The following is a 25513-nucleotide window of genomic DNA, read 5'->3' as shown; positions in this document are numbered from 1 at the left end:
AAAATATAACTTTTATTTATTTAAAACAAAAAAGAAAGGGGGTGAAACATCCAGAACAGGAGATCTTCTCCCCAGAGAAGTAACCATTTCACAGGTGAAAAACAGTCAAGTAGTCTCTGGAATTGTCCTACCGACATACAGAAAAAAAATTTACCCAAGTAAATCTACTAAATCTCAATAATGACACTAAGAGTCTGTAGCATTTAAGCCACAACTTGCTCCCAGCATCCCCACACCAACAGCTCCCTATGACAAATGGTCCACTCTAGATGACGTGGCCAAGAAGATGAGGGCTCCCTCCAACTCAGCTTCTAGTCTAGGACTATAGTTTCATCCTATGAGGGCCAGGCTGCCAGTGTCTCTGATCCAACTCAGACCTGGTAGCACCCATTCACAGATCCCCATCCTCACAAAAAGTCAAGAATATTAGGGCCCTATCATCCCTGCCCCAGCTTTTAGTAGAGTGGAAAGTTCCATATTATGAGAAACAAACTGAAAAAACAAGAAGCTATCATATCCTTGCCTTCTCTCAATACCGTTATAGAGCAAGAGTATCTCTTCAGAAGAAGGCTATTCATCCCATCCCCAGTTCCAGAGCAGCAGGGCAGAGGGTGTACACTTAAGGGGACCGTAAGAACCAAAGAATTCAGCAGATCTGCTTGAGAGGACAGACTTTGCTTTTTAACAGGCTTAGAGTTCATGCTTAAGGGTGTTGTCAAAAATAATGGAGAATTCACAATTTGTGTGTGTGCGTGTGTGTGAAAACATCACACTGTACTCTGCAAACATATACAATTATGATTTGTCAAACAAAAACAAATAAGAAAAAAAAAAAGAAAACTAATAAAGAGTACCTGAAATCTATTTTCCAGTGTACTCACTACAATTTAAGTAAAGTCAGAGGGAAAAAACCAAACAATGGAGACTTGTTAGCAATTAGGACAAGAATGATAGTTACAAGGAGAAACAAGTACAACTGAACAGCCAGAAGATTAAAAGAGTGAACTAGAGAAAGGCAGCAAGAAGGGCCCTCCTGGAATCACACTCATCCCTAGGGTTCTAAAATGTTGTGCACATGAACTAGGCTGCACCCAATGGGGAGAAATTGTATCAGGATTTGTGACCTACCTAAAAGCACTCCCCAAGCCAAATACAAATGCATCAATCAATAAAGCTCAAGGGGCTACAATACAACCTCTGATCAAAAACTGGCTGAAAAATTAGTTACTCTGACCCAGGGGCAATTCCTCAAAAGTCAAATTTCAAAGTAAAATCACATTCATACCTAATGGTCAAAAGACTGTGTACAAGCTCAATTGTACACCCTCTAAGAAATGACTGGAAAATAACCTTTGATATCCTTGGAAAATAGTCTCTAAGCAACAAACACCTCCAAAAGGAAAGGGTGAAAATATAACTGGCTAAGAGGTTAAGTACAATAAGTGGTTTATGTGGCCCCAAGGTGTGGCAATCCTAGGAGGTAAAGCTAAAAAAAGGGGGCAATGGTGGGGGGAAAGTGGGTCCTACATTTGTTTGAGCAGGGCCATCTGAGGGTGTATACCATTGGAAAAACAGACTTCAGAAAATCAGTCTGGTAAAGTGATTAAGCAAATAAATGACCAAACAAACAATAGTAAGACATACAGGGAGAAAAAGAATCATTATCCAGAGGTGCTATATTACCTAAAATAGGTATTCAACAAAAAATTAAAAAATAAAGAACACACACAGGAAAAAGGAGCAGGAAGAGAAACTGCCTTTGAGAGTGCCCAGATGTTGGACTCAGGAGACAAAGACCTCAAACAAATGGAAAATCTGGAGTTTAAATTTTATTTAAAACACTCAAAAGCTGATTGAATTGGGAGAAGAAAAAAATTAGCAAACTTAAGAAGAGATCAATACAGATTATATAACCTAAAGGACAGTTTTTTTCTTAGATTATACAACCTAAATAACAGCCTGAAAAAAATGTGGGACACCATTAAATGCACATATGTATCAATAACCAGAAGGAGAAGAGAAAGGGAGATAGAAACTACATTTCAAAGTCCAGTGCTGAAAACTTCCAAAATTTGATTTTAAAAAAATTATACATCCAAAAATCTCAACAAACTCAAAATAAGATGAAAACAAAGAGATCCACACTAAAAATTATGAAAGTGGCCAGGAGTGGTAACTCATGCCTACAATCCCAGCACTTTGAGAGGCTGAGGCAGGAGGATCGCTTGAGCCCAGGAGTTCAACACCAGCCTGGGCAACATAGCAAAACTTCACCTCTACTTAAAAAAAAAAAAAAAAAAAAAAAAAATTAGCCAGGCCAGGCGTGATGGTGCAAGCCTGTAGTCCCAGCTACTCAAGAAGCTGAGGTGAGAAGATGGCTTGAGCCTAGGATATCAATAACTACACTGAGCCTTTATTGTGCCACTGCACTCCAGCATGGGCAACTGAGCAAGACTCTGTCTCAAAAAAAAAAAAAAAAGAGCCAAAAATAAAGAGAAAACTCTTAAAACAGAATGAGAAAAATGGCATGCCACATGTAAGATAAATATAGTAAAATTAACACCTGAGATCCAATCAGTAACTACGGAGGCCGGAGGGCAGTGGAATAACATATTCAAAATACCAAAAAAAAAAAAAAAAGAAAAAAGAAACCTGTAAATCAAGAATCCTATAACTAGCAAAACTGTCTTTCAAAAATAAAGGCAAATATAAACATTTTAAAATAAAAATTTAGAGATTTTCTTGCTCCAGATGTGACAAAAAAGAAATACTAAAGGAAATTCTTTTAGCTAAAATCAAGAGACACCAAACAGTAATTGCAATCTACATGAAAAACAAACAGCTCTGACATAGATCATGTAGGAAGTAAAACAGTGTGATTAGGTATTTCTTCTTCATTCTTCTCTTATCTATTTAATTTAAATAGTTGAATTAAACAATGTCTACAAATTGTATTGCCAAGACTGTAACATATATAAATGTAACAATGTGACAATGACAATACAATGAAACAAGATTGGGTCAAAGTTATAATGAAGAATTAATACCTAGGCAGGGGTGGCTCGTGCCTGTAATCCCAGCACTTTGGGAGGACAAGGTGGGCGGATCACCTGAGGTTAGGAGTTCCAGATCAGCCTGACTAACATGGAGAAACCCTGTCTCTACTAAAAATACAAAATTAGCTGGGCATGGTGACGCATGCCTATAATCCCAGCTATACTCAGGAGGCTGATGCATGAGAATTGCTTGAACCCAAGAGGCGGAGGTTGTGGTGAGCCGAGATCGCGCCATTCCACTCCAGCCTGGGCAACTAGAGCAAAACTCCATCTCAAAAAAAAAAAAGCACAGATTACATAAAACAGTAAGTTTACCAACATATTGTTGAGTTTTTAACATATATAATGTTTATTATAATAACAGCAAAAGGCAGAAGACGACAATGGAGCTTTACAGGAGAATACTGCTTTCTGCAAGTCTTTATCTTTTTGGTGGTAAAAACTCCTGCCTCAGAGTTGATGGCTTCTGACTCACTGAGGTGGTGGTTGTGGCACTTTCACTATCTTTCTTTCTTTTTTTTTTTTTTTTTTTTCTAAGTAGAGACAAGGTCTTGCTATGTTGCCCTGGGTGGTCTCAAACTCCTGGCTTCAAGCAATACTACTGTCTCCGTAAGGGATGGGATTAAAGGTATGAACTACCACTCCCAGCCATTTTTTAAAATAACAATAAAGTTGGCTATATCAATTGACTCTTCCTTTCATAAAACATTGCTGTGTAGCATATGCTGCTGTTTGACAGCATTTTGCCTATAGTAAAACTTTCTTCAAAATTGGGGTCAATTCTCTCAAACCTGGTTGCCACTTCATCAACTAAGTATAGGGCCATATTCTACAACCTTTGTTGTCATTTCAACAATGTTTACACCATCTTCACAGGAAACAGATTCCATCTCAAGAAAGCACTTTCTTTCTTCATCTATGAGAAGATATTCACTGAAGTTTGACCATGAGATTGCAGCAATTCAGTCACACCTTCAGGTTCCACTTCTAATTCTAGCTCTCTTGCTATTGGTCACCATATCTGCAGCCTCCATCAAAGTCTTGAATCTCTCAGTCATCCATGAAGGATACAATCAACTTCTTTCAAACTCCCGTTCATGTTGATATTTTGACCTCCACCCACAAAACACAAATGTTCTTAATGGTACCTAGAATGGTGAATTCTTTCCAGAAAGTCTTCAATGTACTTTGTCCAGATCCATCAGAGGAATCACCCTCTATATAGCTGCCATAGCCTTTCGAAATGTGTTTCTTAAATAAGACCTATACGTCAAATTGACTCCTGGATCCACAGACTGCAGGATGGATGTTGTGTTAGCAGGCATGAAAAGAACATTTTCTTGTACATCTTCATCAGAGCTCCTAGGTGACTACGTACACTGTCAAACGGTTACTAATTGGCCTACATTCAATATTGTTGTGTCTTAGGGAACAGGGAGGCCTGAGGAGAGTAGAGAGAGATGAACAGCGAGCTGGTACAGCAGTCAGAATGCATACAACATTTATTAACTTCATCTCATAGTAAGTAACATCAAAGGTCACTGATCATACATAACCATAACAGATATAATGATGAAAATGTGTGAAATATTATGAGAATTAACAAAAAGGGACAAAGAGTCACTAAGTGAGCACATGCTGTTGGAAAAATGAAACCAACAGACTTGCTTACTCCAGGGTTGCCACAAACCTTCAATTTGGTAAAAAAAGAAAAAAGTCATACAATTCCTGTGAAGCACAATAAAAAGGAGCCCAATAAAATGAGATATGCTTAAGAAAAAAAAAAAGATATGCTTATACATCTTACTAAAATTAAGCAAAGTAAGTTAAGATAAAGATAGTAAGCCCTACAACAACCATTAAGAAAATAATCCAAGAAAAATCGTTTTAAAAATCATAAAGGGCCGGGCACAGTGGCTCACGCCTGTAATCCCAGCACTTTCGGAGGCCGAGGCGGGCAGATCACGAGGTCAGGAGATCAAGACCAGCATGGCTAACACGGTGAAACCCTGTCTCTACTAAAACTACAAAAAAATTAGCCAGGCGTGGTGGCAGGCCCCTGTAGTCCCAGCTACTCGGGAGGCTGAGGCAGGAAAATGGCATGAACCCAGAGGCAGAGCCTGCAGTGAGTCGAGATTGAGATATATATACATATATATCTCAATGGGAGTGAGATATATATATATATCTCAAACATAAAAAAGGCCAGGCCAGTAAGCCAAACACCTGTAGCTCCCGGCACTTTGGGAGACTGAAGCAGGAGGATAGCTTGAGCCCAGGAGTTTGACACCAGCCTGGGCAACATAGCCAGTCACTACAAACAATAAAAAACTTAGGCATGATGGCATATGGCGATAGTCGCTGTTGCTTGTGAGGCTGAGCAGGAAGGATCACTTGAACCTGGGAGGTTGATGTTGCAGTGACCGTGACAGTGCCACTGCACTCCAGACAGGGTGACAGAACAAGACCTTATCTCAAAAATAAAATAAAATAAAAGAAATTAAAATGGCCGGGCGCAGTGGCTCAAGCCTGTAATCCCAGCACTTTGGGAGGCCGAGACGGGCAGATCACGAGGTCAGAAGATAGAGACCATCCTGGCTAACACGGTGAAACCCTGCCTCTACTAAAAAAATACAAAAAATTAGCCAGGCGTGGTGGCGGGCACCTGTAGTCCCAGCTACTCGGGAGGCTGAGGCAGGAGAACGGTGTAAACCCGGAAGGCGGAGCTTGCAGTGAGCAGAGATCCGGCCACTGCACTCCAGCCTGGGCGACAGAGCAAGATTCCGTCTCAAAAAAAAAAAAAAAAGAAAAAGAAAAGAAAGAAATTAAAATGGTATACTAGAAAGTATCTGTAGGTGGTATCCAACTTAAAATCATTCTACTTAGAGTTTCTCAACTTTACCACCATGAAGCAAACCCAACACACATTAGTACAATATTCTCTTGTGATGCTGGGCAGCGGCAGCAAACCACAACTCCCAGTCAGCCATGCCATCATGAGACTAAACAACCAATGCCTGCTTGTCCAGTGAACTGTGTAGCCGGATGATATCTCCCAACTGCAGGCTAATGTAAGTGTTCTGAGCATGTTTAAGGTAGGCTAGGCTAAGCCAAGATGTTAGATAAGTAAGGAATATTTCTTTCTTTTCTTTTTTTAGAGATGGGGTCTCACTATGTTGCCTAGGCTGCAGTGAAGTGGCTGTTCACAGGTGCAATAATCACACATGAAAGCCTCAAACTTCTGGGCTCAAATAATCCTCCTGCCTTATTAGAATGTAAGCTCATCGTAACTCAAGAAGTATCTGTACTTAAGATTAAAAAGGTAGGAAAAAAAAAAAGAACTAAGTGGGCATAAGAAAAAAAAAAAGGGCAGGCTGCCAACCCAGGACCAAGGGGTAAGGCCATGTCAATGGGCCTAGAGAACAGAATATCAAGCCACAGAGAACTATTTTCAAGTCTCAGAACTGAATGGAATTTGTCCTGCAGACTTATAAACCTGCTCTAAATCCCTTTTTTCCTTCCAATTTATCTCTTTTGGAATAGGAATGCTTCTCTGCCTGTCCCACCACCGCATCTCAGAAAGATAACTTGTTTTCTATGTATCACAGATTTAGAAATAGAAGTTGTTATTATTATTATTTTTTTTAGACAGAGTCTCACTCTTGCCACCCAGGCTGGAGTGCAATGGCACAATCTTGACTCACTACAACCTCTGCCTCCCGAGTTCAAGCGAGTCTCCTGCCTCAGCCTCCCAAGTAGCTGGGACTACAGGCATGTGCCACCACACCCGGCTAATTTTGCATTTTTAGTAGAGACACGTTTCACTGTGTTAGCCAGGCTGGTCTTGAACTCCTGACCTCAGGTCATCTGCCCACCTTGGCCTTCCAAAGTGCTGAGATTACAGGTATGAGCCACCAGAGATGCCCAGCAGAGACAGAAATTTTGCTTCAGAATTAACCAAAGTCTTAACCCATCGCCAATTCAGATGATTCAGAAGATGAGATTTGGGACTTTCTGAGTTTAGTATATTCAGGTAAGATGTGAGACTTACAGAGTTTACATCAAAATGGATTAATTACTTTTGGGGGATATTGGGATACAGCGCATCTATTTTATATGTGGAAAGAACATAAATTACGGGGGTGGGGGCAGAATGCAGCCTGCTATGGGTTGAATTGTGAATTGTGGTCCCCAAGAAATGTATGTGAAGTCCTTAACCTCCCGATCTTAGAGAGTAACCTTATTTGGAAAAAGGACCATTGCAAATGTAATTAGGATGAGGTCACATGATGGAGTAGGGCAGGCCTCTAATCCAATATGACTCATCTCCTAATAAGAAGATAGCCATATGGAGACAGAAACAAAGGAAGAATGGAATGTGAAGATAGAAGCAGAGATTAGGGTGATTAAAAAAAGAAAGAAAAAAAAAAAAACCTGTCAACCATTGACACCCATCACCAAAAGCTAGGAGGCATGGAACAGATTTCCCTTATGAGTTCTCAAAAGGATCCAACCCAGCTGATATCTTTATTTCAGACTTGTAGCCTCCTTAATTGTGAGAAGAAATTTCTGCTGCTTTAAGCCTCCCAGTTTGTGATATTTTGTTACAGCAGCCCTAGGAAACTACTACAGGAGATGTATGAAAATTGGCTATGAGCTGGTCAGGTTTTAGAATTGGGTGATGAATATATGCAGGGTGTTTATTATTGCTTACTGTTTTTACATATTTGACAATTTCAGAAATAAATTCTTAATAAACAAAAGAATGTTATAATAAGTAGAGTATTTAAAAGCAGAAGCAAACAAATTAGAAAACATTTGAATAAAACTGGAAATAAGCCCCAAAGCTGTTCTTTACATCAGGGATAAAAGAAATTGATCAAGGCCAGCACAGTGGCTCACACCTGTAATCCCAGCACTTTCAGAGGCCAAGGTGGGCAAATCACCTGATACCAGGAATTTGAGACCAGCTTGGCCAACATGGTGAAACCCCGCCTCTACCAAAAATACAAAAAAAAAAAAAAAAAAAAAATTAGCTGAGCATGGTGGTGGACACCCATAATCCCAGCTACTCGGGAGGCTAAGACAGGAGAATGGCTTGAACTCAGGAGGAGGAGGTTGCAGTGAGCCAAGATTGCACCATTGCACACCAGTCTGGGCAACAGTGAGACTCCATCTCAAAAAAAAAGAAAAAAAAAATTTTGGTAAAGAGTTTAGATAAAGGAAAAAACTCCATTTAAATGTTTATGTGAAGAAAACCATAATGGATTATATGGCACAACAACAGCTTCAAAAAATTAAAACCAATTTGTAAACATTAATCATCACAGTTACTTATATTCCCTTAAAAATGATCTATATGCCCCTAGTGTCACATAAGACACGTTAATCTAGGAGTCTAGTTCACTCAGACTTTTTGCAACTAACATGCATTCCTTTGTTTCTTCATCACTGTGGGGAAAAGGTGGTACATACAAAAGGTTCTTGACATAACCCTATAAAAAGATTATCACATGGTATATTACCTGGGAACTTAAATGGTCACAATTCCAGGATACGTCAATGCTATCAACTTTCAAAAAAAAAATAAATTTGACCTATAATGGGGGGGCCAGCCGGTGGTAGGGGAGAAAGAGGCAAACTATGTATCCTGGAACTTTGTGTCTGGAAAAAAATTACCAGCAGCAGCAGCCTGATCAAAACTGCAACTTCTTGCCCACCTGGACAACCCATCTCTCTTTTCTAGAAATTAGCATCTGTGCTCAATTTCTAATAATGGAATGGTGCCTAGGTACTCATGTTTGTCTAGGTGAAAATAGCTTCTAAATCCAGGTGCTTACACCAGAATTGCTCTCCTGGAAATTTAGGACTGAGACATCGGGTCAGTTACCTGTAGGGTAACCTGTAGAATCACAGATTTCTCAAATTTGACCTGTCTTATTTTGATACCATGTTGCTCAGCAATGTAACCTCCCCTTAAGTATCAGTTTTTGTAAAATCTCCTGATCAATTTCTTATCAATTATATAAATACCTATCATCTAGAGTACTCCAGAAGCCAAATGAACATTTAATTAAAAAAAAAAACAAAAAAAACCGGAGATAGGGCCAGGCATAGTGGCTGACTATAATCCCAGCATTTTGGGGGGCTGAGGTGGAAGGTCAACTAGAGGCCAGGAGTTCACAACCAGCCTGGGCTATATAGCAAGACGCTGTCTCTCTACCAATTCTACCAATATTTTTTTTAAAAAAACTGGGTGTGGTAGTGGCACCTGTACTCCTAGCTACTCGGGAGACTGAGGTGGGAGGACTGATTGCTTGAGGCCCGTAGTTTGAGGGTATCATGAACCATAATTGTTCACTGCATAATTGCGTCCACCATGGGGTGACGGAGTAAGACTCTGTCTCTAAATAAATAAATATTACAAAAAGAAAAGCATTGAGACAGGCAATATTGGTGAGTGAGATTATAGATTTTAATCTCATGAACAATTTTAAGCTAGCGACTATACACTGCCCTTTTCAAAAGTTTAGATTGGAATGTTTGCTGCCTTTGGTAGCTAAGATTAAAGAAATAACAATGAGGGATATTATAGTGCCATTCTTCCACAGTCCTTATCAGATAAATAGGCCTTTGAGTCTTGGAATTGTTGGGAGTAAGAAAGCAAATAATATATCAAGTTGACAAGCACAAAAGACACAAAGAGACCAAGCATGGTGGCTCACGCTTGTAATTCCAACACTTTGGGAAGCCAAGGCTAGGGGGTTGTTTGAATCCAGGAGTTCAAGACCAGCCTAGGTAACATAGTAAGATCCCATCTCTACAAAAATAAAACAAAAGTAGCCAGACATGACGATGAATGCCTGTAGTCCCAGCTACTCAGGAGGCTGAGGTGGGAGGATCGCTTAAGGCTGGGAGGTCGAAGCTACAGTGAGCTATAATTGCACCACTGCACTCCAGCCTGGGCAACAGCGAGAGACCATCTCGGAAAAAAAAGAAGAGGGGAAGGGGAGGGGAGAAGAGACCACAAGAAACAAATATAATGAATAATAGTTTACTATTCCTGAGAAAAAGAGAATACCAAGTGTAAGAAAATGTTTAACTAAGGTTTGGGGAGAGGGGGCTGGAGAGAGAGAACACATAGACAACAGAGAGAAGTCAAACAGGAAATTTCAAAATGAGAATCAGCTGATATATCAAAAAGAACAAATGAGTTTTTTTACAGATAGAACTGCAAGATCTTGCTTTTCAAAATGCTTCAATTCTCCAGAAAAGAAAAATTAACTTAAGCACTCATCTAAGTAACTAGTATAAAGTGCCAAGCAAAAATAAACATTTATTAGATATAGACAAATGCAAATATATTCAATGCTTTCATACAAACGTGAATATCTGGGGCCTTATTATCATCTTGTTAATATATGCCAGTGAACAATTTGTAGACACAAGACTTGTTTTACAAACAGGGTAATATGTTCCATTAACATAAGCCGGGAATTTAAAACTTAGTGTCTATCTCTTCATTCTAAGAAATGGTTCAATTAACTCACTGTGAGACAGACAGAGAGAGAGAGAGAGAGAGAGAGAGAGAGTGTGTGTGTGTGTGTGTGTGTATGTGTGTGTGTGTGTGTGTATGTGTGTGTTCCATCTCAGGTAATGGTGATGCACCTAGTACTTATATTCTCGAAATGGAAAACCCATTCTGCTATTTCTTCCTCCCTCTTCTCTGTCACATTAAATTGATCACCAGGCTGGTCAGCTGAAGCTCTTACATATTACTGAATGTCTCTGTCCTGTTGTTCCTACTACTTCAGATCCTCATTAGTACCTCTGGGACACTGTCAGAGTCTCAACAGATTCTAGGTCTCTTGTCTCTTCTATCTTCCATCTCCCAATCCTCCTTCCCCTGATCCATTAGAATGACAGACCTAAGCATATCCTTTCTGAACATAAAAACCCTTCAATAGGGATAAGCTTTAGGCTCCTTAACACGATGCATGAGGTGCCTGAACATGTGACCCTTGACAATCTCTCTCAGCATTCTGCCTAGCACATTCAGGGTCCTAACAATACTACCCTTCTCCCTGCCATCATCCCAAATCCCTCCCTCTGCTCACCACTGTCCTTGTTATTTCCCACTTCAAAGCTTTTGCTCCTTCAATCTGTAAAATTAACAGCCACTTATGTGTTCCTTCCTTTCTCCTCTCTTCAGTCAGCACCTGGAGGTTTCTTACTCTTAGGAAAAACTGCGACCTTTTCTAAGATACCTCCTCCCTCTTTCCTCAGTCCTGTTAAAGGTTAGGTGGACATTCACTGTACCTCGAAAATCCTTGCACATATTACTGTTTAACAATCACTGATTTATGCACATCTATCCACTATGCAGACCTGATACATATAAGAGGACAAGCCATAAATGAGGACAAGATGAATGGGCAGATAGATGAAATGTTTCGCTTCCCTATTTACCTGAAACCTCATTTTTGGGAGTCCTAAAACCCATAAAGAATATTTAGTGCTTTCAAAAATATCTTTTACTTGGCCAGGTACAGTGGCTTACACCTGTAATCCCAGCACTTTGGGAGGCTAAGGCTGCTGGATCACTTGAGATCAGGAGTTCGAGCCCAGCCCGGCCAACATCTCTACCAAATCCCATCTCTACCAAAAATACAAAAATTAGGCCGGGCGCGGTGGCTCAAGCCTGTAATCCCAGCACTTTGGGAGGCCGAGACGGGCGGATCACGAGGTCAGGAGATCGAGACCATCCTGGCTAACACTGTGAAACCCCGTCTCTACTAAAAATACAAAAAACTAGCCGGGCGAGGTGGCGGCGCCTGTAATCCCCAGCTACTCGGGAGGCTGAGGCAGGAGAATGGCGTAAACCCGGGAGGCGGAGCTTACAGTGAGCTGAGATCTGGCCACTGCACTCCAGCCTGGGTGACAGAGCGAGACTCCGTCTCAAAAAAAAAAAAAAAAAAAAAAACAAAAATACAAAAATTAGCCAGGCATGGTGGTCCACGCCTATAATCCCAGCTACTCAGGAGACTGAGGCATGATGAGAATCACTTAAACCTGGGAGGCAGAGAGGGTGCACTGGGCCAAGATCATACCCACTGCACTCCAACCTGAGTGATGGAGTGAGAATCTGCCTTAAAAAAAAAAATATATATATATATATATATATATTAGCTGGGTGTGGTAGTGGATGCCTGTAATCCCAGTTACTCCGGGGGGTTGTGGCAGGAGAATCGCTTGAACCTGGGAGGTGGAGGTTGCAGTAAGCCGAGATCTCAGCACTGTACTCCAGCCTGGGCGACAGAACAAGACTCAATCTCAAAAAAAAAAAAAAAAACAAAGTTCTGGCCGCCGCAGTGGCTCACACCTGTAATTCCAGCACTTTGGGAGGCTGAAGTGGGCGGATCATGAGATCAGGAGATCGAGACCATCCTGGTCTGTAGTCCCAGCTACTTGGGAGGTTGAGGCAGGAGAATCACTTGAACCTGGGAGATGGAGGTTGCACTGAGCCAAGATTGAGCCACTGCACTCCAGCCTGGGCCACGGAGCAAGACTCCGTCTCAAAAAAAAAAAAAAAAACATTGTTTACACAGACACTAAATATACCGATGAAAACTTAATTGCTATCCACTACTATTACTTTTGGAAAAAAATAAGCGGGAAACAGGTTAGCAATTTCTAAGACTTCCATTAGGTTTAATCTTACAATTAGATGACATCATGTTTTTTGATGTTTTTGTTTGTTTCTCTGGCCTAGCTCATCATTCCTATACTTATAAACACTCTTTACTTCAGGGCCATCCAATATAAAGGACTATTTAAAAATATACATATACATATACATACACATATGATATATTCATCATCTGCTAACTACTCTCTATGGAAACTGTAGCTTTCTAAAAATGAATGCTTCTTTGCCTCTGAAGGATACAAGCTTCTACCCCAAAAAAGTTCCCAAATCCCTTTGTTGCCACAATCTTCACATTTCTGAAAACTTATTAAAAGGTAATTTTAACAAAACATGTCAGTGAAATCATGAGTTAATGCATGTAACAGAAGAAAATATTAGCAGTCAAAAATATAAAAATAGGATCCAATTATTTAAATTCTACAAAAACTGGCCACTGGCCAGGGGTGCTGGCTCACGACTGTAATTCCAGCACTTTGAGAGGCTCAGGTAGGAGGATTCCTTGAGACCAAGAGTTAGAGACCTCCCTGGGCAACATAAGGAGATCCTGTCTCTATAAAAAATAAATAGACCAGGCGCACTGGCTCACACCTGTAATCCCAGAACTTTGGGAGGCAGCCAAGGTGGGCAGATCACTTGAGGCTGGGAGTTCAAGCCCAGCCTGACCAATGTGGCGAAAACCTGTCTCTACTAAAAATGCAAAAAAAATTAACTGGAAGTAGTGATGCATGCCTGTAATCCCCAGCTACTTGGGAGGCTGAGGCATGAGAATTGCTTAAATCCAGGAGGTAGAGGTTGCAGTGAGCCAAGAGTGAACCACTGCACTCCAGCCTGGGTGACAGAGCAAGACTCTGTCTCAAAAAACACAACCAACCAACCAAACAAATAAACAAAAGGAAGTTAACCTATGAGGACACAAAGGGATTAGAATGATACACAATGAACTTTGGGGATTTGGGGTAAAGGGTGGAAATGGGGTGAGAGATAGAAGACTACACATTGGGCACAGTGTAAACTGCTTGGGTGATGGGTACATCAAAACCTCAGAAATCACCACTAAAGAACTTAGTCATGTAACCAAACACCATGTGTTCCCCCAAAACCTATTAAAATTAATAAATACATATTTTTAAAACTGGCCATTATACATTTAACAACATGTAAAAAATTTCACAGGTCAATACAGTGAATTCTCTGCTATTTAGATATACAATAAAGATATTCCAGCAAATTGTTTTCCTAGTACTCACAAAATTTCATTTTTCCTAAATTCCACAATGTTCTAGCCACATAGGACTATTTTTTATTCTCTGAACATGCCTACCACTTCTTCCCTTTGCATCTGCTACCCTAGGTTATGTCTCTGTCTGGAATTTTTATTTGATCCTTTTCTGCACAGGTCAAATGCTAATTACTCTGCAAAGCCCTAGAAGCTCTTTGTATGCCTTACTCAATTCCTTCGACAAGAATAATCCCTCCTTTCATTATTTACCCATAATACTCCATTCAGCCTTATTGTTATGTAATATATATTTTAATTTTCATACATTTATTTACTTGTCTTCCTACTTGAGGAGGGGAAACCCCCTATTTTATTCATTCTTGAATTGCTGGGGTCTAACACAATGCTTGATACAAAGTAGGTCCATAGTAAATGCCCAGTAAATAAATGTTCCCAAACGTATGCTTTATTACCTCCCATGCATTAAGGACTGATGTCTTCAAACCCATTTTCCAATCATTCCCGTCATTTCAGAATTGCATGCTCCATTATTAAGCATAAAGAATATATATGAACAAAACCTTATTATTAACTTTTTTTATTTTTTTTGAGACAGGGCCTCACTCTGTCACCTAGGCTGGAGTACAGTCACACAACCATAGCTCACTGCAGCCTTGACCTCCTAGGCTCAAGTGATTCTCCCACCTCAGCCTCTCAAGTAGTTGGGAGGGACTACAGGCGAGCACCACGATGCCCAGCTAATTGTTTTTCTTGTTTGCAGAGGTGGGGTCTCAGAATGTTGCCCAGGCTGGTCTGGTACTCCTGGGCTCAAACAATCCTCCCACTTCAACCTCCCAAAGTACTGAATTATAGGTGTGAGCCACCACACCCAGTCCATTAACTTATTTTCTTTTTTCTTTTTTGTTTCTTTGCTTGCTCTTCTTTTCTGAGACAGGGTCTTGCTTTGTCGCCCAGGCGGGGGTGCTGGGGCACAATCTTGGTTCACTGGAGCCTCGACCTCCTGGGCTCAAGGAATCCTCTCACCACAGCCTCTTGAGTAGTTGGGATTACAGATGTGTGTGCCTCCCCATATCTGGCTAAATTTTTTCTTTTTTTAGAGACAGGGTCTCGCTTGTCATCCAAGCTAGACTCAAACTTCTGGGCTCAAGCGATACTCCTGCCTGGGCCTCCCAAAGTGCTAGGACTACAGGCATGAGCCACTGAGCCTATTCTAACACTAAGTAGAACAAAACAAATCATCAACAACAAAAATCCGACAAACATAAAACAATCGCATATAAGAAAAGCTATAAAAAGGAAAGAAATAGAAGAAAAAAGGTAAACTTGATAAACAGACACATCATGTTTCTGGAAGGAAAGATTCAGTATTGTAAAAATATATTCATCCCTAAAACAGTATTTCACTGTAACTCTAATGTAGTCCAAATTGTGCTCTTATTAGTCCTAATGTTCACCTAGAAAAATACATGACAATATTTGTCTTACCATGTACTAAAATGTATATAAAGCTATAATAATTTAAAATAGTGTGGCACCAGGATAAAAATAGACACACCAATGGAACACAAAAAGTCCAGAAACATACTCAAGTATTCAAGAATTTAGTAATGATTCAAACAATATTTCAAATCATAATGGAAAACATAGATTATTCAGCAATAGTGTTGAAAAAGTTGACGAACCAGGTGGGAGGGGAAAGTTGGGCACGTATCTTACCATGTTCTAAAATTAATTCTAGGCTAATAAAACACTTATATCTAAATAATTCCTTCTTTGGTCTACCCTCGCTCCTTTTCTACTTCAACACTTTAGTCTTAAAGCCATGAGATGGGGCTAGGTATGGTGGCTCATGCCTGTAATCCTAGCACTTTGGGAGGCCAGAGCAGGCAGATCCCTTAAGCTCAGGAGTTCAAGACCACCCTGGGCAACATGATGAAACCTCAACTATACAAAAAATACAAAAAGCTTAGCCAGGTGTGATGGGTGCGCCTGTAGTCCCACCTACTCAGGGGGCTAAAGTGGAAGGACTGCTTGAGCGCAAGAGGTCGAGGCTGCAGTGAGCCAAAACTGTACCACTGCACTCCAGCCTGGGTGACAAAGTGAGATCCTGTCTCAAAAAAACAAAAAAGCCATGAGGTGGGTTCAAGCATAATAATTATCCATGCTGGGGAGGAGGGGGCAGTCTCATACAAGTATAAGAGTCTGAGTAAGGTTGGTTCCCCTAAGGGGTTGGGAATAGGGGTGGGGACAATCTCAGAGCAAGGTGAAAGGATCAACCAAAGTGGAAGTAGTGAACTGAAGCTGAATATCAAATCCCAAGAGGGGTGAAAAGGGCTGGCATGCAGGACAGTAGCAGCAACCCTGAATTGGGTTAGAATAGCATCTGCATTAGGTGGAGGCAGCAACAGACGGTATGTCAAAACAGGAGAGATTGATCAAATAAGTAAACTATTAAAAATAGTGAGAGTCAGGTTTCTGTCTGAGAATCATAACTTTGGGGGAAAAATTAAAATGAGCTCTGTTTTGTTGGGTTAGATTTGGAGAAGCCACTATGAGCATATGGAGTTCAATATATAGAGATGGATAGAGTAATAGAGATGTGTGTGTGTGTGTGTGTGTGTGTGTGTATTCACATAATGAATCAAAAGTATTGTGACCTCACAGTTTGTTCTCTCTTTTTTTTTTGAGACAGAGTCTCATTCTGTCACCGAGGCTGGAGTGCAGTGGCAGAGTCTCGGCTCACTGCAATCTCCAATTCCCAAGTTCAAGCGATTCTACGGTCTCAGCCTCCCGAGTAGCTGGGATTACAGGTGTCCACCACCATGCCCAGTAAATTTTTTTTTTTTTTTTTGAGACGTAGTCTCACTGTGTCGCCCAGGCTGAGGTGCAGTGGTGCAATCTCGCCTCACAGCAACCTCCGCCTCCCAGGTTCAAGCAATTCTCCTGCCTCAGACGCCTGAGTAGCTGGGATTACAGGCACCCGCTACCACACCCGGCTAATTTTTGTATTTTTTAGTACAGACAGGGTTTCACCATCTTGGCCAGGCTGGTCTTGAACTCCTGACCTCATGATCCGCCCGCCTCGGCCTCCCAAAGTGCTAGGACTAGAGGCGTGAGCCCTCGGGCCCAGTCAATTTTTTTTTTTTTTTTTGAGACAGAATCTCACTCCGTCATTCAGGCTGGAGTGAAGTGGTGTGATACTGGCTCACTGCACCCTCTCAGCCTCCAGGGCTCAAATCATGCCTCAGCCTCCCGAGCAGCTGGGATTGCTGGCGTATCCCACCATGCCCGGCTAATTTTTTTATTTTTAGTAGAGGCGGGTTTTCATTGGCCAGGCTGGTTTCAAACTCCGGACCTCAAGTCATCCCACTGACCTTGGCCTCCCGAAGTGCTAGGGCTACAGGCATGAACCATTGCACCCGGCCCATAGTTTTCTTTTTTTTCTTTTTTCTTTTCTTTTCTTTTTTTTTTTTTTTTGAGACGGAGTCTCGCTCTGTCGCCCAGGTTGAAGTGCAGTGGCGCAATCTCGGCTCACTGCAAGCTCCGCCTCCCAGGTTCACGCCATTCTCCTGCCTCAGCCTCCCGAGTAGCTGGGACTACAGGCGCCCGCCACCGCCCCCAGCTAATTTTTGTATTTTTAGTAGAGACGGGTTTCACCGTGTTAGCCAGGATGGTCTCCATCTCCTGACCTCGTGGTCTGCCCGTCTCGGCCTCCCAAAGTGCTGGGATTACAAGCTTGAGCCACCACGCCCGGCCTAGTTTTCTACATACATAGAAAAACAATATAGATGTGAAATTATAGAAATATGTATCTCTGTAGGCATACACACACAATTCCTAGCCATGCTGACTGAGAGTAGCAATAACCCACACCTAGAATCCACTTTGGCTTCTAAATATTATTTGCACCTAAAATGAAACAAGGCTCCTGAGAGAAATGGTGATTTGAGAACTACAGCAGGAATAATACAAGATGAGCCTAGATTATACTGTTGTGTCAGAAGTAGAGAAATGCTTCTCTGAAACAATAGATCAAAAGACACAGAAGCCAGCTTTAAGAGGTCCCACCAGGCAAATCTGAGACAGTATGAACAACAAAATAAATGACATTAGTGGAATATGATCCATTAAAATAAAATAGCATTAAGTCCATACTAATACAAATAATCCAGGAGTAAAGAAAGTTTCACGTTACAGTGGAATGTCACCTGATGAATGTAAAAGAAAGGGTGAAATTGGAAAACCACTACTTGCCATCAATCCTAGTCATAAATTAGGTCAAGAAACATCAATAAATGCCAAAAAGAGTGAGGAAAAGGCACAAGGAACAAGATGTTTATATAGAAGCACTTCCCCCACAAAATCCATACTGACTATAAAGAGAAGAAAGATTAACCTCACAGTGGAGAAACCTGACAGACACACCTTACCCAAGTGGTCAAGGAAAAACTGAAATCATGTACCACTTGATAGGATCACTACGTGATACTCCTGCTAAAGAACACAGAATCACCTACGTGATACTCCTGCTCAAACATAACTGTATTTAATCATGATGAAACATCAGGCAAATCCAAATAGGGGGTCATTCTACAAAATAACTGGCCTGTAATATTCAGAAGTATCAAAGTTATGAAACTCAGGGAAAGACTGAGTCATTTGAGATTTTAAAAGACCGAAGAGGCCTGAGCGTGTTAGCTCAGGCCTGTAATGCCAACACTTTGGGAGGCTGAGGCAGGCACATCACGTGAGGCCAGGAGTTCGAGACCAGCCGGGCCAACATGGCAAGAGCCTGTCTTTACTAAAAGTGCAAAAAAATTAGCTGGATGTGGTGGTGCACACCTGTAATCCCAGCTACTCGGGAGGCTGAGGCATGAGAATCACTTGCACCCAGGAGGTGGAGGCTGCAGTGAGCCAAGATTCCACCACTGCACTCCAGCCTGGGTGACAGAGCGAGACTCTGTACAAAAATAAAAATAAAAATAAATAAAAAGACCAGAGTCCAAATGAGGTTTGTGATTCTTTTGCTATAAAGAATATGTCTACAAAAACATGAATGGGTTCCAAAGACCAGAAAGTAATAATGCATCGCTGTTAATTTCCTTATTTTGATGGCATAATGTATATTCCCAGGAGAATTTCCTTCTTATGGGAAATTCTGAAGTATTCAGGGGTGACAGCATATTATATTGGTAAGTTACTTGCAAATGGTTTAGAGAAGGAAGAGCTCTTTTGTACTATTCTGCAATCTGTAAGTTTTAATGCTTTTAAAATTAAAAAGAAAAATAAGATTTTAAAAAATGGACTTCCAAAGCACTAAAAACAAATGTGCATTAATATGAAGATTTTCTTTGCACAGCATCAAAGGCAGAAACAATAAAGAGCACTGGTGAAAATTACCTCAAAAATGTAAACTTCTGCATTAGAAAAAATGAACCTGCTAGAATCCCAACAACTAAAACTGTGAAGACACAATAAAATTAAACATTAAATTATGGGAAAAAACACACACGGCAAATATATAAGACAAAAGAATATGATCTCTAATATAAAACACTTTGTAAAAAAATTATAATATTAAAATAACTGATATGGAAGGTCAATTAACATACATGAAAAGTCTTCAAAAAAAAAAAAAACTTTAAAATAACTAACCTTACCAGTACTCAAAGAAACTCATTCAAACTTTTAATATTTTCTTTACTAGAAAGAATAGCAAAGATTTTTTTAAGGGTAACACAGTGTAACTAACATAATATAGGGTTATGAGCAATCTCACATGTAGCTAATACAGTGTAAGTTCTAGAGGACAGTTTCACACAATGTATTTCTTGAAGCTTCCAAAATGTTCACACACTTTTGCACAGATGCTAGCAGTGTATACTAAATGCCAGACCCCAAACTAAGCCCTTCAACCACAAAGGGTTGCTTAATTAAATTCACAGTTTGTTCAATCTCATGATATTCTGTATTACAGACTAAATATCTATTAAAAATACAGCAGAAACACAATTTATTGACACACAAAAGATGCTGTGTAAGTTTCAAAGGCAAACAAAAAATATGAGGAAAACAATTCAACTTTTTTGGTAAGTATATGCTAGAAGCAAAAATACACAGAAAAACCCTGGATGAGCCTGAATAAGAAGATTATGAATTTTTTTTTCTTATATTTATTTACTTGTCTGTCTTTTCAAGTTTTTAAAATAAATATTCATTACGGCCAGGCGCGGTAGCTCACGCCTGTAATCCCAGCACTTTGGGAGGCCAAGGCAGGCGGATCACAAGGTCAGGAGATCGAGACCATCCTGGCTAACACAGTGAAACCCTGTCTCCTCTAAAAATACAAAAAATTAGCCGGGCGCGGTGGCGGGCGCCTGTAGTTCCAGCTACTTGGGAGGCTGAGGCAGGAGAATGCCGTGAACCCGGGAGGTGGAGCTTGCAGTGAGCCGAGATTGCGCCACCACATTCCAGCCTGGGTGACAGAGCAAGACTCCATCTCCAAAAAAATAAATAAAATAAAATAAAATGAATATTAATTACATAATAATAAAGTTTTTTTGCACAAAAACATTTAAAATCTTAAAGCTGGCTGCAATTTCTTCCACAGATGGAATGTGTACCTTCAGTTAAGTAGTAAAACTGTATTTAAAGGCACATTGGGTAACGGTGAAACCTAAAATGCAGAGGAGAATAAAACAATAATATATTTGTACTAAATGAAGAAAAATACACAGGAAAAAAGTAAACAGTAAGTTTTCTTTTAAGGCCAACAATAAAAACCATATCTTGGGGCACAAATAACTTTGTGGGGGGACAAGTAGCATTCTAATACAGGATTGTTTTTCAAAAAAGAATGTATGATACACTGTAATGATTATTATGCAAAATAATAATTAATTCAAATTAAACAGACTCTTGATACTTGAAAGAGCAAGAGAGACCAGTAATTCATAAAGGGCCAATCTGGAAGGATTAAAATGTCCTGTAAATTGTAGAACACTAAATACCTAAGTTACTACAAAAGGTAACACAGTTTCAATTGCTTTGTACTACTGTGACCTTAGTAACATATTAATAACATTTTAATAACTGTAGTTTGGCGTAGTAATTCTCTTCGACATCTCCCTGAATTTGATGGAGACCTATAATTTTAAAAACACAAAAACTTCCTTTCTCCTTCCCGGCAGTGATATTCAAACAGGAATAAAATAATATGCACTGTACCTTATTATAACGATCACGCGGAACAGACTGTAAAACAACTGGTTCCATTGTGGAAAATTGTGCCTCTGGGATCTACAGGGCACAAACCACATGGGCCAACCTAAAAGTAAATAAATAAATGTAGTCTTTCAGTTTTATCAAAAGCAAATTAACATCATTAACTTCCTTAACAGATCCTTCAATGTCTATTAAAACAAATGCACAATAAGGACATTAACAAATTCTCATTGCTGTCTTACTTCCATTGCTTGAGAGTACTCATACCACCACTAAAAAAAGCATTCTGAGGCCGGGCGCGGTGGCTCAAGCCTGTAATCCCAGCACTTTGGGAGGCCGAGACGGGCGGATCGCGAGGTCAGGAGATCGAGACCAGCCTGGCTAATACGGTGAAACCCCGTCTCTACTAAAAAAATACAAAAAACTAGCCGGGCGACATAGCGAGCCCCTGTAGTCCCAGCTACTCGGGAGGCTGAGGCAGGAGAATGGCGTAAACCCGGGAGGCGGAGCTTGCAGTGAGCTGAGATCCGGCCACTGCACTCCAGCCTGGGCCACAGAGTGAGACTCTGTCTCAAAAAAAAAAAAAAAAGCATTCTGAATCATTTCCCCAGTGGTGATGTACAGTTACATAAATAAAGGGAAACATTTACAAATTCAGATGTTGGCACTAACACTTCTTATACAGGCAGACTAAATATTCAGATCAACACTACTTCTGAGAACCACTACAAAAGGAAGTTTTAAAAGTTTAATACTTAGGATAAAATTTAATAGTTTAATCTTAATCATTTTAAATGTCAACATGAAATTATTTTTATCTTAGTGTCAATATTTTTAATATTAGTAATAACAATCATTTCACTATTTTAGTTTGAAATATTTTAAATTTGATATTTTTTTTTGAGACGGAGTTTCTCTCCTTGCCCAGGCAGAAGTGCAATGGCATGCTCTCGGCTCACCACAACCTCCGCCTCCGGGTTCAAGCAATTCTCCTGCCTCAGCCTCCCGACTGAAGGTTTTAAAGAGCTGGTGAGATAGTGAGGAGTTTCTGGGCTAAAACTGGAAGAGAATGAAAGTCCTAGGTACAGTTTTTGGCCACTTTTGCCCAGGGAACATTTGTCTATTTCAGAGAAAGCAGTGGTGAGGATGAAGGGAACTTCTTTTTTTTTGAGAGTTTCACTCTTGTGGCCCAGGCTGGAGTGCAACGGTGCAATCTTGGCTCACTGCAACCTTTGCCTCCCAGGTTCAAGCAATGCTCCTGCCTCAGCCTCCCAGGATTACAGGCATGCACCACCATACCTGGCTAAATTTTGTATTTTTAGTAGGGGTGGGGTTTCTCCATGTTGGTCAGGCTGGTCTTGAACTCCCGACCTCAGGTGATCCACCCAACTCAGCCTCCCAAAAAGCTGGGATTACAGGCGTGAGCCACTGCGCCCGGCCTGAAGGGTACTTTTGACAAACTCAGAGGCCTAATAGTACAGGGATGTACATTCACAAACAACCAAGAGAAGAAGGGAACCAGTAAACCCCTCTCCTCCTTTCAGATGCAACACTGAAGGGCAAACCAGGCGTAGGAATACACTAAAAGTACACAGATCTTCAAAGAGACTCCAGGGCTCTAGCCATCTCAAACTCTGAAATTTGGCGAAGGTAATCCTAAATTACAACCCCCAAGGCACCAAGCAGATGCAAATATACATCCTCTCTAAAAGAAAATAGTATCATCTTGGCTACAAATAATTTCTACCCTTTTTTTGAGACAAAGCCTTGGTCTGTCACCCAGGCTGGACTGCACTGGCATAATCTCGGCTCACTGCAACTTCCTCCCAGTTCAAGCAATTCTCCTGCCTCAGCCTCCTAAGTAGCTGGGATTGCAGGTGCCCACCACCACAGCTGGCTAATTTTTGTATTTCTAGTAAAGACGGGGTTTCATTATGTTGACCAGGCTGGTCTCGAACTCCTGACCTCAAGGGATCCGCCAGTCTCAGCTTCCCAAAGTGGTGGGATTACAGATATAAGATGCCACACCCAGCCTAAACTTTCTTAATTACATATAATTTCCAGCACAATAAGTACCAAACACATGACAGACAAGACAATATGAACAAAAATAAGGAGAAACAAGAAAATCAAAACAGATCATCATTTGAGTTATCAGAAAAAGATTTTATTTTATTTATTTATTTTTTTTTTTTTTGAGACGGAGTCTGGCTCTGTCGCCCAGGCTGGAGTGCGGTGGCCGGATCTCAGCTCACTGCAAGCTCCGCCTCCCGGGTTTACGCCATTCTCCTGCCTCCGCCTCCCAAGTAGCTGGGACTACAGGCGCCCGCCTCGTCGCCCGGCTCGTTTTTTGTATTCTTTAGTAGAGACGGGGTTTCACCGTATTAGCCAGGGCGGTCTCGATCTCCTGACCTTGTGATCCGCCCGTCTCGGCCTCCCAAAGTGCTGGGATTACAGGCTCGAGCCACCGCGCCCGGCCCAGATAAAGATTTTAAAGTAAGTATGCTTACTATGATCAAGTACACACAAGACAAAATTCTAAATTGATGCAAAGAACTGAAAACTATAATAATAAATTAAAATTCCAGAAGTAAAGCAGCAATTTAGAAATCAGTCAGGCACAGTGGCTCCCACCTGTAAGCCCAGTACTTTGGAAGGCTGAGGTGGATAGCTTCAGACCAGGAGTTCAAGACCACTCTAGGCAACAAAGTGAGACACCATCTCTACAAAAAAAAAAAAAAAATGAGCCAGGTGCGGCGGCATGCACCTATAGTCCCAGCTACTCAGGAGGTTAAGGTGGGAGGATTGCTTGAGCCCAGGAGTTGGAGGTGGCTGTGAACAATAATTGTGCCACTGCAATCCAGCCTGGGTGACAGAGACTCTATCTCAAGAAAAAAAAAAAAATCAATGGGCGGGATTAACAATGGTTTAGACATGGATGAAAAGAGAATTAGTACGAACAAAACAGGTCAGAAGAAATCCAGAATGTTAGCACAAAACACAAAATCAAGAAATACAAAAAATGGAATAAGACACATGAAAAATGTAATAGGCAGATGGGTCTAACACACACGTAATCAGAGTCTCAGAGAAATATAAGAGAGAAAATGGCATGAAAGCAGTATCTGAATTGATAATACCTAAAAAATTTCCAGAACAGAAGACCCAAAGCCACTGACTGAAGAACCACTATAAGTCAGAGTAATATAAGATATACACCAAGGGACATTAATAAAACTACAGAAAACTAAGGGAAAGAAATGAAAATCTTAAAGACAAAAGGCAAATTATCAAACAAAAAACTAGGTAGCTAAAGCCAGAAAACATTTTTTTAAAAAAAGATTTTCGCCAGGCGCGGTGGCTCAAGCCTGTATTCCCAGCACTTTGGGAGGCTGAGACGGGTGGATCACGAGGTCAGGAGATCGAGACCATCCTGGCTAACCCAGTGAAACCCCGTCTCTACTAAAAAAATACAAAAAAAAAACTAGCCGGGCGAGGTGGCGGGCGCCTGTAGTCCCAGCTACTCAGGAGGCTGACGCAGGAGAATGGCGTGAATCCAGGACGCGGAGCTTGCAGTGAGCGGAGATCCGGCCACTGCACTCCAGCCTGGGTGACAGAGCGAGACTCCATCTCAAAAATAAAATAAAATAGGGCCGGGCACGGTGGCTCAAGCCTGTAATCCCAGAACTTTGGGAGGCCGAGACGGGTGTATCACGAGGTCAGGAGATCGAGACAATCCTGGCTAACCCGGTGAAACCCCGTCTCTACTAAAAAATACAAAAAACTAGCCAGGCGAGGTGGCGGGCGCCTGTAGTCCCAGCTACTCGGGAGGCTGAGGCAGGAGAATGGCGTAAACCCGGGAGGCGGAGCTTGCAGTGAGCTGAGATCCGGCCACTGCACTCCAGCCTGGGTGACAGAGCAAGACTCTGTCTCAAAAAAAATAAATAAATAAAAAATAAAATAAAATAAAATAAAAAATAAAAAAAGATTTCCATTAAAGGGAACACCAAACAATTTTCCTTGAGTAACAAGAAAATGATTCCAGAAGGAAGTTCAGAACTGAAGAAAAATATAAAGAGCGATAAACATGTAGGTACATTTAATATATAATGAACATATAAAACATTAACGGCTTCACACTCATTTACAATACAAATGACCACTTACGTTAAATATTAAAAGACTGGTACGGTTTTTGAATGTATGTAGCTTTCCTATAAAACTATAACAAAGACTGGAGAAGGAACAGGTAAAAGAAGTCTATATGGTTTCATTCTACATTTC

At 40.8% G+C, this 25513-nt stretch overlaps 1 protein-coding gene across 2 annotated transcripts in view; it reads right to left on the bottom strand.

Annotated features, from left to right (window-relative positions):
* LOC117082658 (protein AF-10) overlaps positions 1–25513 on the bottom strand; it is a 221636-nt gene that overhangs the window by 131773 nt on the left and 64350 nt on the right. Inside the window, exon 5 of one of the 2 annotated variants that reach the window (XM_033209556.1) lies at positions 21233–21332. The gene's annotated coding sequence lies outside the window, so the exon portion shown is untranslated. Of the gene's footprint in view, positions 1–21232; positions 21333–25513 lie in introns of those variants that run through there. The other variant, XM_033209554.1, reaches the window with a different exon arrangement.

This window comes from Trachypithecus francoisi, unplaced genomic scaffold, assembly GCF_009764315.1.
Source record: "Trachypithecus francoisi isolate TF-2019V2 unplaced genomic scaffold, Tfra_2.0 Lachesis_group9, whole genome shotgun sequence".
Classification (NCBI taxonomy): Eukaryota; Metazoa; Chordata; class Mammalia; order Primates; family Cercopithecidae; genus Trachypithecus; species Trachypithecus francoisi.
Note: the sequence above shows the minus strand (reverse complement) of the source record. Positions and strands in the feature narration are given on the sequence as shown.